The 13,193-nt window shown below is 44.6% G+C and overlaps 1 non-coding gene across 1 annotated transcript; it reads left to right on the top strand.

Moving 5' to 3' along the window:
* The first annotated feature begins 5,986 nt into the window (after positions 1-5,986).
* Trnaq-uug (transfer RNA glutamine (anticodon UUG)) lies at positions 5,987-6,058 on the top strand. Its single transcript has one exon. It is a non-coding gene; the product is annotated as a tRNA-Gln (tRNA).
* Positions 6,059-13,193: the final 7,135 nt, after the last annotated feature.

Here is a 13,193-nt window from a genome sequence, read left to right on the forward strand (position 1 = left end):
AATGTGCTATGATCCACAGGGAAGGAAGGGATTTCAAGCGTTGGCAGTGGAGTGGTGGCTTGCCAGCCCACCTGGCAGCTCCAGGTTCTCCCTGGGAAGCGCTCCCTTGATCTTCACCTTCCAGGTCCACATCTGGTGGGCACTGGGCAGGTTGACCTTTCTGAGTCCTATAACCACCTATCTCCTTCCTGTTAGTGATGCTGAAGGGCCTGGAAGTGACAGAAGGAGTAAAAACTCACTGTAATTAGTCAGGTTATTGAGGAAGCTGAAGATTCCCTGTCATTTTCAGTCAATTCCGGACATTTGTGCACTTCCGAGACTGGAATATCTATCTGTTCTCATAACCACAGGCATGACCTATGCTCAGTTGAATGGCCTCTGTCTTGTACTCTTTGCCCCGTTTTTCCTCTTTGTGGACAGAAAATGTTTCAGACATTGCAATCAGCAGGCTGGTCTCTTGCTTAAATTATTCTCCTGTGAAGTCCCCTGTCTCTGCTGGTGCTAACTTTCTCTTGAAGCAGAGTCAGTTTTTGCAGTCTGCAAGACTCAGTTATAAGCCTGCCAGGAAACTGGTATTTCAGGGCACTCTGATCAGAATTAAAACCTTAAAAGAGGACACCTTCAGCATAAAGTTTGTCTCTCTTACAGGACCATTCTAAACACTGCATGAAATCACTAAAACATACAGTTATTCTGTTTTTTCCCTACTGGGCATGGGGACTTCTGCCAATCAGAGGCAGCACAAAAAGCCCTCCTTCATCCTAATTTTTGCAATCATGTCAAGAAGATTTCAGATGTCTCTCAGAGTGAAAGGCATGAGTTTCTGAGAAGGCATAAGACAGGGGCAAAGGGGACACTCTCAAGAAAGAGAGTGAGTCCTCTTGAAGTAAAAAGAGACAGTTTGCCTCTCTTACCCTCCAGTTTTTATTGGGGGTCCCAAGAAAGTTTCCAGAGTCTCACCCAGGTTCATCTCTTGACTTTTTTTTTTCTTTTTTTTTTTGGTGGGGGTTTCCAGGGATTGAACTCAGGGGCACTCAACCACTGAGCCACATCCCCAGCCCTATTTTATATTTTATTTAGAGACAGGGTCTCACTGACTTGCTTAGTGCCTTGATGGTGCTGAGGCTGCCTTTGAACGCACGATCCTACTGCCTCAGTTTCCCAAGCTGCTGGGATTACAGGCGTGTGCCACAGCACTTGACCCCATCTCTTGACTTTTGACAGACAGTAGGATGACATCAGACTTTAAAATCCCTACTACCATGACAATTCTAGGTCACTTTGGCCCATGGACTAGGGATACAACTCAATGGTATAGTGCTTGCCTAGCATGCATGAGTCCTGGGTTTAATCCCCAGGGCCCCAAAAAATAAAATAAATGAGTAATAGAACCTGTTCTTACAGATTTTTTAATGGTGAGGAAGGATTATTCCTATTTCCCTGAGTTCTGGGATCTGGTCTGTGGAAGGGTTGCAAAAGTCCCAAAGTCCCTCACTTTAGGGTAACTTGGGTTTTTCTTATCAAGAGTTTGAACTTGCATTTCCTGCTGATTACAGGTAGTTTGCTGAGGAATGTAACATATCCTGCAGGCAGGGCTGCGGTAAATTGCATTTTAAAAGTAAAAGTACATGTGAGTCAGCATAGTATACCCAGTTTATAGAATTATTCCCTTAACCTCATGCTCCTGCCAGTCACATCTCTCTGTTCCCTCTCATTACCATTTCCCACAATTCAACAGTCTTTTTAAAATATTTATTCTTTAGTTGTAGTTGGACACAATACCTTTAGTTTATTGATTTACATGTGCTGCTGAGGATCAAACCCAGGGCCCAGACAAGCGCTCTATCGCTGAGCCACAACACTTGCCCCAAATTCAACAGTCTTGATAGACTTACTGTCCGCGTTCCAGATATTAGCAACAGTTTCAGGATCATTAACATTCCAAGCGGTCCCTAACCCTCCACCCTACCTCTTCCACTTAGCCCTATTTCTGTCTAATGGCCTTCATAGAGGATTCACGTTGACACACAGCTCTTTTATTATCATTTTTTTTTTAATGTGTGTGGGGGGATACCAGGGGTTGAACTCAGGGGTACTCAACCACTGAGCCACATCCCCAGCCCTATTTTGTATTTTATTTAGAGACAGGGTCTCACTGAGTTGCTTAGTTCTCAACGTTAGACACTAATTCTAACTCTCCGGTCTTTAAATTTTGCCAAGAGATAATCAAGGTTTTCATAATGAAACTGAGTAATCTGACGAGATCGGGCGCCTTCAGGGTGGTATGGCCGTAGACTGAAACTGAGTAATCTGTATAATTGCATATGTCCCCTTGCTGTGCCTTTGTGCTTGCAAAGATCCCAGCTCTCTAGCCAAAGAGGTAGATATGCCTTTCTGCATTTTCTACTTTTACCATTATAAATGTTTCACCTATATAATCTAAAAAGATAACATAATTTTTTAAAATAATTTTTATTTTTATTTTTTTGCACCAATGGAGCACAACTTTTCATTTCTCTGGTTGTACATGGTATAGAGTTACACCATCGTGCATTCATATCCAAACATAGGGGTAATAATGTCTATCTCATTCTACCATCTCCCCCCTTTACACACTCCCCCCCTCCCCAACATGATTATTTTTAAAAGAGAAAGTGAAAACATTTAAGAAAATGAAATGTGGATTCATGCTTTGATAAAAAAAAAAAAGAGTAAGCCAGGCTGTCCAGGAAGACTCAGAGCGTCCCTTGTCACCAAGCACAAGGAGGCACTGTTGGCTTGTCTAGTTCAAACAGGGCTCTAAGAGGGAAATAGGGTGATTTGTAGCATATATCACCTAACCTGGGTGGTGAGGACATAGAGCAGGATAGGTTGAGAGTAAGTCAATAGGAATACTTTAACTATTCCAAAGTGGAATTTTATCGAGCAAGAAACTTAGTAGAATTTTGCTTTTTCCTTGGGTAGTGCTGGGAATTGAACCCAGTACCTTGTGCATACAAGGCAAGCACTCTACAACTGCACTTCATCTCCAGCCCTTAACAGAATATTTTAAAAAGTGCTAATCCCAGGAACATTCTGCCATCTCTAGGATGTCATACACTACGGATTTATGTTCAAGTAAACTAGCTATGCTAGGGAAAGAAGATTAGAGTTTGTTTTTATATTTTCCATGTTATTTAAAATTAATTAATGTGATGTAAAAGGTCTCGGAACCCCCAAACTGGAAGGCTTCTCCTTGCCCCCGGATTCTGGAGTCCCTAAGGAGTGATTCAGTGACCAAGACTGGAAAGGCACCAGCCACATTCAAAGACCAATAAACCCTAGAGCTAGCCCCTAAGAATTCACAGCCCTGCAATGTGGAGAGGGAGGAAGGTTGGCAGGGACAGCCTTGGTAGTTTACACAATTACCTGTAACTCCAGCGAGTAAAGACAAAAATCTAAGGGAGGCGATCTTTTTATGCTACCTGGGGAATGCACTATGGGGAATCTCAGTGATTATCTCACTTGAGCTGGGAAGATTTTTTTTCAAGCTGAGAAAGAAGGTGGGGGGGGGGAAGGCAAAGGAAGAACTAGGGCAAGTGAGTAGGTAAAAAAGTGAGCGTGGGGGTCATCTTTAAATATGATAAAGGAATAAATATGTCTTATATATTGTCAAAGGATATATAATCCTGGCTCTTTAGGATTTCTTTTTTTTTAATTAGTTCTTTTTAGTTATACATGACATAGAATCTATTTTGATATATTTTACAAACACAAAATATATCTTATTCTAATTAGGATCCAGTTCTGTGGATGTACACGATGTTGAGATTCACTGTGGTATATTCATACATGTACATGGGAAACTTATGTCAGATTCATTGAACTGTCTTTTATATCCCTATCCTCCACTCTTCCCTTCATTCTCCTTTATCTAATCCACTCAACTTCTATTCTTCCCCCACCCCAGGATTTCTACAGTAAGCTTCTGAGAAATTAATGGTAATGCACTCTCACTTGTACTCACAGAGGCTTTGTAAGAAAGAAGTAAACCATCAGGAAAGCTGAGCTTCAGAGAAGGTAGACATTTTTTAAAATATTTATTTTTTAGTTGGAGTTGGACACAATACCTTTATTTTATTTATTCTTATGTTGTGCTGAGGATTGAACCCAGGGCTTTGCACATGCTAGGTGAGTGCTCCACCGCTGAGCCACAACCCCAGCCCTCAACCCCAGTCTTAATAGAAGAACACTCTTTGCTATAGATTTTTTTTGGGGGGGTGGTGGTGGATGTTCCTCTAAAGGAAAAATCCTTAATGTTTATTTTGATAATATATAAATTATAAGAATGTTTTCAATCATAAAACATAAAGACCCTCATAAATTTACTCCCCAGAGATAACTATCGTCAACAGAGCTTTTCAGATTTGGGCTAACTGGGTTCTTGACTAAAGGTCATAATAAAGAATTATGCAGAAAAGGGATTTATTAGAAAGATATCAGATCACTCATAACCATCAGAGGAAGACTGAAAAAACAAATTCAGGAAAATGGGCAAGAATTCAGGGGACCCAGGCAGCCAGGAACCCCCCAGCTAAGGTCAGGATACTGGGCAGTCTCCTAAGAATGCCAACTGTGTTACCAGTGGACTTGGCATAGCTGCTCACACTGCCCTGTGGATGTTGGGTGCCACAGCCATCATCACCAGCAGAACAAGTTCTAAAATATCCCTGCTTCTAGGCATCAGGATTACAAATCCGGGTGGCTCACACTAAGGACATGCACTTCTGCTCTGAGTGCCAGAAGCCCAGAGAGTGAGTATATCTACCTTGGGGCATAGCCCTGGCTGTCACCTAGACCCACACAAAGTCAGATTCTTCCAGAAAGTGAGTCAGATGTCATACAGCAAAATAAATGGCAGGTTTTCGTTAAACATGTGAATAGCCTTTCTATTTCTACATAAGTGGGAGTTTATTATATATGCTAATTGGTAAATATATTTTTTTGTTTTGTCTGGTTTGTTTAGGCACGGATGTCTTTCATGTCAATATAATAAAATATTCCCTAAAATTCACACAGTGTTTATTGCATATATATTTTCATTATTTACCAATTGACACTACACTATAATGAACACCATAGTTGAGGAGATCCTTGAACTTATATCTTGGCACTAGTCTTACTATGCCAATAGGATCAAGTCCAAAGGTGAAATTGTTGAGTCAAATGGCGCACGAAATTCTATCCGCTGCCAGACTGATCTGCAGAAACGTGTTTACATCTCAGTCAACTTATAGGAGAGGCCAGAGGGGGAGTATCTTCTTCAACTGATCTTGTAGCCTAAGCGATTAAAGCCAGGTCGCCCATCAGGTGAGCATTTTGGGGGCCGGGGGGGCCGGGCAAGAGTCCCTCTGAGCCACTCTGAAAGCGCAAGCAAAAGTGGAGAAGGCGCATAAATGCAAATCTGGTTAACTTTAAACTGGCGTCGCGCTAGTAGCCCAGGAGCCAGACGCAGGGGCGCACTACTCAAGTCTCCGCTTGCCCATCGCAGGTGCTTCTGGGGTTTGAACCGCTGTCCCACTAACGTGCCAGTCCGCTTCCCTCCTCGCTGGGCCAAAACGTCCCGCGCACGGAGCCCGCAATGTAAATAAATAAATAAATGAATAAATAAACAAGAACGAAGACCAAACTGCGTGTGCCGCTCCTTCGGCCAGGGACTTTCTCCTGACCCAGTCCGACCCAGCGTCGCCGCCAACTCACGGCCTCCGGACTCTTGGCGCAGGGCCTGATCCCTGAAGGAATGCAGGAAGAGCAGCAGGAAAAGATGACACTCGCGGATCAGGAACGCCTGGAACTAGAGGGACGTGGAAGGTTTCCCTGCTGCGCTTCGGTTCGCCAGTCTGGCCCTGGGCCCAGCACCTAGCCGCCTAGGCGGTGGCACTTTGGAAAAGCCGCCTAGCAGGCCACGTGGCTTGAGAAGACTCCCGGCTGCCTAAAGCAGCCAGCAGGTCCCATGGTGTAATGGTTAGCACTCTGGACTTTGAATCCAGCGATCCGAGTTCAAATCTCGGTGGGACCTCAGTAAACCTTTTGGTCTTTAACAGTTTCTGTTTTGGGGACCTTAGGTGGCAGCGACTACCTCGGGCTTTGCCCTGCACTCCCAGACTTGGTGAACCTCCGTTTAGGGTCACACCCCGCCCCCTCAACACACTTTCATTTCAGGGCCATCATTGGTGTTACAGTGCGCAGGCGCGAGAATCGGGCATGAAAAATAAACGTGTTGATCGGAGACTGAACGTGACTGCCCTGGAGGGGAATAGCCGAAAGAACCCGAAAGATCCCGAAGCTGCAGCTCCGGGCGGGGCCTTGCAGCAATCAGCGCGCCTAAAGGCCCACTCTTCCGCGAGAGCCGCGGGACTCCTCCTCCTATTGGCTACTGTGCAAGTTCTATACGCGAGTGCTCTGTGAGGCGCCAATCAAGTGGCCGGATAGAGCCAGAGGCGGGGAAACGGCGCTCGCGGGACTCCAATTGGTCACAAGCAATAACCAGGCTCTGGTTCCACAAAGCTGTGTGTACGGTGGTGTGGGGAGACAGTGTTCACCTAGTTTGACCCTGCTCAGCCTGCGAGGTTGTCTGTGTCGTTCAGTTGTAACGCAGGTCCGTAGAGAATGAGCTTACCCCGCCTTACCCCGTCAGGATGTCTCTGGTGGCCGGTTTCACATCCATGGGCTGTTTCTCCCTAGCGGAGGACGGGAATCTCTAAAGGATCCCCAGCAGGGTCCGGCACACCTGTAGGCGAATCTGTCCAGGAGCGGAATTGAGGATGCGGACAGGGCGCATGTAATTTGCGGGAAAGAGCGTACCTCTAGGTCAGTGTGGAAGAGATGGAATAGAGTGTTGTCTTCTTTGGATTAGTAACTGGGTTTTGAAAAGTGTTCGTCCCTGTGGGATAAGTGACAAGGGAGCTGGTTGACGCATTTATGATCTCCCTCCAGGGTGATTGGCACTGTGGTTATATGTTCCCACCCCTTGGGAGGATACCATGGAAACAGAGGATCCTTGGTCTCCCCATCTCTCCCCTGAGCACCCCTCCTCCCCGCCCGACCCACACACTCCTTAAACGTTTGAATGGATCTGCGTGTATGAGCCATCCCAGCTTAAAAAATTTCTAAGCATGATTGGTGGGTGGATTTGTTGTGCCAGAGAGTATATCAACTGTATACCATAGGAATTAAGATAGTGTGATATTCGTGTAACATAGACAGACATACCAATGGAACAGAATAGAAGAGAATCAAGATACAGCCCCGCCTAGTTGGACAATTGATTTATTTAAAAGGTGGCACAACAGAGAAATGGGGGAAAGGACCTGGTTTTAAATAGATGGTTCTAGGACAGTTGTGCCCATATGAAATCAGATTCCTCCCTAACTTGTGCTAAACACAGCAATAAATCCCAGAAAAGTATAGATTTCAATTCCAAGAAAAAGCAAAAAGCTTTTGAAAGACAAGGTATGTGAATATCTTTATGATCTCAGGGTAAGAAAAGGCTTTATAAAAGATACAGAAGGTTCTGAAGGCTCGCTAAACTTCATCATATTAGAGTGATACTGTATGTTCTTATCAAAAGAAAGTGAAAAAAGCTGGAGATGGACGTTAGTGGTAGAGCATGCAAGCTACCGGAAACCTGGACTCAATCCCCAGTGCATGTATATACACACACAAAAAAAATTGAAAAGATAAAACACAGAATAGGGAAAGATATTTTTAATGCATAACTTATAAAGAAGTCCTTAAAATGAATAAGAAAAAAGATCTACAGAAAAATAGTAAAACTAAGAGAAAAGTAATAAAAGGTTTGAATGGGCTTCACTGTTAGAAACCCCAAATAACCAAAATACATATTAAAAGATGCAGGGCTAGGAATATAGCTCAGTTGGTAGAGTGCTTGCCTCACATGCACAAGGCCTTGGGTCCAATCCCCAACACCACAAAAAAAAAAAAAAAGAAAGAAAAAAGAAAAAGAAAAAAATGGAAAAGATCATTCATCAACACAAAAATGCAAATTAAAAGTTCAATCAGATACCACTATACACTCACCAGGTTACAACCTGAAGGTTATCAAGAACATGGAATAATTTGAATCCTCACAAGAGTATATTGGTGAGAAACACTTCAACATTTACTACTAAAGTTGGAGATGCCCATACCCTATGACCTAGAATTTCATTCCAGTCCAAATACAGAAATATGTGTACATGTCTACCTAGAGGCATGTTTAAGAATGTTATTGGCAAGATAAAAACCAAAAATTAGAAAAGAACTTAAATGTCCTTAAGTAGCAGAATGCCTATGCATAAATTGATATTATATAACAACAAAAACAAATGAACAACTACATGCAATAAAATAGATGAATCTTGGTTTGGAGTGGAAGTTTGAGGGGCAAATAGGAAGAATTTTCTAACAATTCAAGTTGTCCATCAACACATCAGTCTTGAGAAATACTGGGTTTCTAGTGATTGGAAATCTTCCGGGGAGGCTCAAAGAAACACTTTGTCAGTGTGCCTGTAGGAAAATTTCTGTTCTCAGGTGGAAATCGGGCTCTATAAAAGGTATGTTGCCTTCTTGCCAAGTTCCTTTCTGTTGTTACTTCTCACCCCCAGCTCAGGGCTTTCCTCAACATGAGCTTTTTCATCATTTCTTTCTCCCAGGACTTTCACCATTTTGTTTGTTTGTTTGTTCATTTGCACCAAAACCCTCAATAAGATCATCTATTTCATCTCACAAGCCTGTACACACGTATACACACAGAAACAAAAGTTTAAGAAAATAATATATGCCCTTACACATGTAATATTATATATATCATAGATCTCACAATTTACCAAATTGATTTTATAGCTCACAGTTTGCAAAACATTTGGGAGCTCACTATCATCCCCACTGTTCTCTTCCTCCTAGCTCCAGATTATCTGAAGCTCTCATCTCCTTTTTCTATCCCCAATAGCTGAGAGGAGAACACACCCCTCTCTCTCTCCTTCCCTCCCTCCTTCCTTCCTTCTCCCTCTCCCACTACCTTTCCCTCTCTCCCCTTTCTTTTCCTCTGTCCCTCAGACAGTCCCTTCCAAAGGAGCCCCTTCCAAAGGTTTTATTTTGGTTAGGAGCACCAGGGGTTGACATTTTCTAGAAAGTAGTACCTTCAGTACGTCGTCCCTGATCAGAGTCACCAGCAGAGGGCAGCACCTGACATCCAACCAACAGCCCAGCCAGGTCTGTGCCTAGTCTGGACTCTCCCTTCTGCTGGGTTCCCAGCGCTGTCCAGTTTTCATCTTCTTTGTTTACTCATTTGGACATGAGATAATGTGTGTACAACACTCACACTTCCTGGTGCACAGTGCCAGGGGGCAGGGTGAGTTACAGAATGCTGTTTCACGCCAGTTAGCCAAGCACCCACCAGGTTTGAGGAAATACAAAATAAAGCAAGACTTGATCCCTGCCCTCAAGGAACTTGAAATCTTTTTATTTATTTATTTTTATTTCTTTTTTTTTATGTGGTGCTGAGGATTGAACCCAGTGTCTCACACCTGGGAAACGAGTATTCTACCACTGAACCACAAGCCTAGCCCAAGGAACTTGAAATCTTGATCCAAAACAAAGACTAACATACAGTGTACAACGGTAGGTTCAGGAGTATATGTGGGCACAAATGTAGATGAAATCCAGCCAGGTGAGCTTTCAAAAAGGAAACCTCCACAAAAATCTCAGAATAGCATATAAGTGTGCCATTTGTATAGCGAGTATTTCTCTGGATTGGCTTATGTTTGCACAAAACATCTCTGGAAGGTTATGACAGAATCTGGAAACATTAGCTTCTCTAATGAAACCAGAGGGAAAGAGAAGAGAAAGGGACTGACTGCGGCACCCCCTCCAGACATTTTTTTTTTTAACTGGAAATTGAACCCAGGGTTCCATATCCCAAACCCTTTTTTATATTTTATTTAGAGACAGGGTATCACTAAGTTGCTTAGGGCCTCACTAAATTGCTGAGGCTGGCTTTGAACTTGCGATCCTCCTGTCTCAGTCTCTTGAGCCGCTGGGGTTACAGGTGTGCACCACTGTGTCTGGCTACTGCCTCCTTTTTGCACCTCTTGAATTTGGAACCATCTACCATTTGAGTTCCTCTATTCAGTCACAAAGTCTCAGGTACTCAGGGAGCCAGAGGAAGCTCACAGGATGCTTAACTTAGCTGTGACTTACTATGTGAATTAGCCAGATAAAGAAAAGTCACAGGATTAAGGGTGTTTAAGGCATGAATCTGTCAAGAAATTGAAAGGCACTCCATGTTAATGAGTGGAGGCCAGGGGTTAGGGTGAGCAGGGGCCCCACGGGGTAGGGCCTGGATGTTCTTGGTCCCTAGGAGCCTTGACTTGATCTTATAGAGTGGAGAGTCAAGAAAGGTTTCAAGCAAGGGAACCACAGAGAACACGCTAGCCACAAGGTGAAGAGCAGGCTGCAGCTGGTGGGCCAGAGGGGCGTTCTCAGGAGGCTCTGGAACTATGAGTGGGGTTGGGAGCTGGTCATGGATCTTTAAGGGCAAGGCAGAGGGAGCAAAATGATAAACAGATAAATGTGTGAGGGCTTTAGAAGGTAGAATCAACAGGAATTAGTGTGGTTTGGAATTAGCATGATTAGGTGGGGGCAGGGGCCAGGAAGAGCCAAATCCTCGTGAGGCTCTTCATTGCTCTCTGCTCTCCTGGCCTCCTGGTTCCTAATTCCCGGGCCCTGACACTGTGGAGGATGAGTCATGCACCCTTCCATTTCCCTGGTCTGTGGAGAGTCAGAAATCAGAGGGGCCCATGGGGTATCCGCCTCCCCACTCCTCCCTCTCCCAGGAACACTGTCTGGAATGCTGGAGGAGCCCAGGAGCAGGGTCATTTTCATGCTGACCAGAAGTCCCCCTTATACCCAGCCCCTGGATAAGCATCCTGCCACCTCCATCCACCCGGGGCACCTATCTCCCCTACGTAGGACCAGACATATCATATAATATATTACATTATATACTTATATACTTTATATAATATGTAAGGTCCTTATTCAAAAATTATTGAGAATTTCAAGACAGTGACAGTAGAGCATTTTCCACCCGCCTCTAGCACAGGCCCCTCTAAGCATGGGGCCCTGTGTAACCCCACAGCTGGAATACACATGAAGTTGGTCTTGTCCCAGGCATCAAGCTGAGGTAGAGAATCGGGGACGAGGAGCAGGGGGCAACAACGGACCTTCTTCAGGCCTGATGTCATGGTGGGTTAATCATCCTCTGCCCACAGCACCAAGGTGCCACACAGACACAGTCCTGTCCCACGAACAAGAAATGTTACTTCCTAACATTTTACATCTCTCCCCTTCCAGCTTCCTAGGTGAGATTGCCTCATCATGCACGAGCCGAGGCCACTCTAACCACTCCACTGTCCCTCTCCCCTCCTTGACACCGAGGGATGTGTCCTGGGAGTCCCCAGGGGGGTGTGGAAGGAAGGTAATAGGGATTTTGAAACTTGGCTCTGTATTATTTGACCAGGAACTCCAGAGTTCAAGAGCATTCCTTCCTTTTTCCTCCTTCCTCCTGGCTTGACATCATTTTACTGACTAGGATCATCTAAATGTCGATTATTGGGTCTCTGCTTTGCTCACTCACACCTCCGGCCCTCCCGGCCTTCCCTTCTTGATCCTCTTCATCTCCTTTCCCCCTCCACCCAGCCTCAGCCGCTGGGGTTCCTTCAAATTCTATTCTTGGCCCCTGTCACACACAGCCCTCTTGAGCAATCTTGGATACTCTCGCAATGCCAGCTACCACCCCTCAGTGATTCTCAACGGGGGCCCTAGGGGAGGGAGGAGAAGCCAAGGGAGGAGAAGCCAAGGGAGGCACAGAGAATCACCTGGTGGGGATCGGGGATCGGGATCCACTGGGTTTAATACCATTCACCCAGTCATCCAGGAAGAAATGATTAAGTTGGTAAAGGCGTCCTCTCTGTCTTCTATTCAGTCTCAAGGAGGTGGCCCTGGGTTCCATCCCCAATGCCACCAAAAAAAAAAAAAAGTTGAAAATGTTACTTCCTGATGATCTCTTCAGTTGTCACCTCTCCATTTTTTTTTAACTTTTTAAATCTGTTCTAATTAGTTATCACCTCTCCATTCTAACTCTACCTGCCCAATTCAGTTCCTGATCTGAGTGGCTGGATCATAATTCTTCCCATTTCTCTGGGAACTGCTGTTCTCTAAGTTGCCCTAGCGGTCAGCAGAGAAAAGAATTGCATCTTGTCTGACTCCTGGGAAGCAGCTAAGATTCTGGTTAGATGATCAAGGTCTTGGAGCATAATTGAAGGACAGAAGACAGGAGACCTGTAGAGAGCTATTGAGGCTGAACTCACTTTAAGGCGAGTCCAGAGACTGAAAGTATTTGTACTGGGGATGTTTCCCAGAAGAACCCAGCAGAGGAGGTTCTTCCTAACTCAGAGACCTGCTGACCACTGGGCTGGCTAGTTCTCATGAAACTAAACAGCTAGAGAAGAAGGAAAGGAGATTATTCGTGGGAAGAAGAGTATGGAATTTTCTTCATTATGGCCACCCTGGCTCTACCAGTACCTATTGAGCCAGCAATGGTGACAGCCATGAGCCCCTCTTACAGTACCAGACCTCAGGTCAACCAGCCAATTCCCTGGAAGGAACAGAGAATTGTCCTCATTGGAGTAGGCACTTATTCAAAAACCGGGTTTAACTGGGTACAGTGGTCCACCCCTGTAATCCCAGCAGCTTGGGTGGCTGAGGCAGGAGGATCATGAGTTCAAAGCCAGCCTCAGCAATTCAGCAAGGCCCTAAGCAACTTAGTGAGACCCTGTCTCAAAATAAAAAATAAGAAGTCCTGGGATGATGGGCTGGGGTTGTGGCTCAGTGGCAGAACACTTGCCTAGCACTTGTGAGGCACTGGGTTTGGTCCTCAGCACCACATAAAAATAAATAAATAAGAAAAAAAGGTATTATGTCCATCTACAGCTAAAAATATTTTTTTTAAATGGAGGGGGGGGGGCTGAGATATGACTTAGTAGTTAAGTGCCCCTGAGTTCAATCCCTGGTACCAAAAAAAAAAAAAAAAAAGAAAAGAAAAAGAAAAGAAATTGGGTTTGCATTTTCTGTGTTATGTTCCTGCCAACACC

This window comes from Callospermophilus lateralis, chromosome 11 (assembly GCF_048772815.1).
Source record: "Callospermophilus lateralis isolate mCalLat2 chromosome 11, mCalLat2.hap1, whole genome shotgun sequence".
NCBI lineage: Eukaryota > Metazoa > Chordata > Mammalia > Rodentia > Sciuridae > Callospermophilus > Callospermophilus lateralis.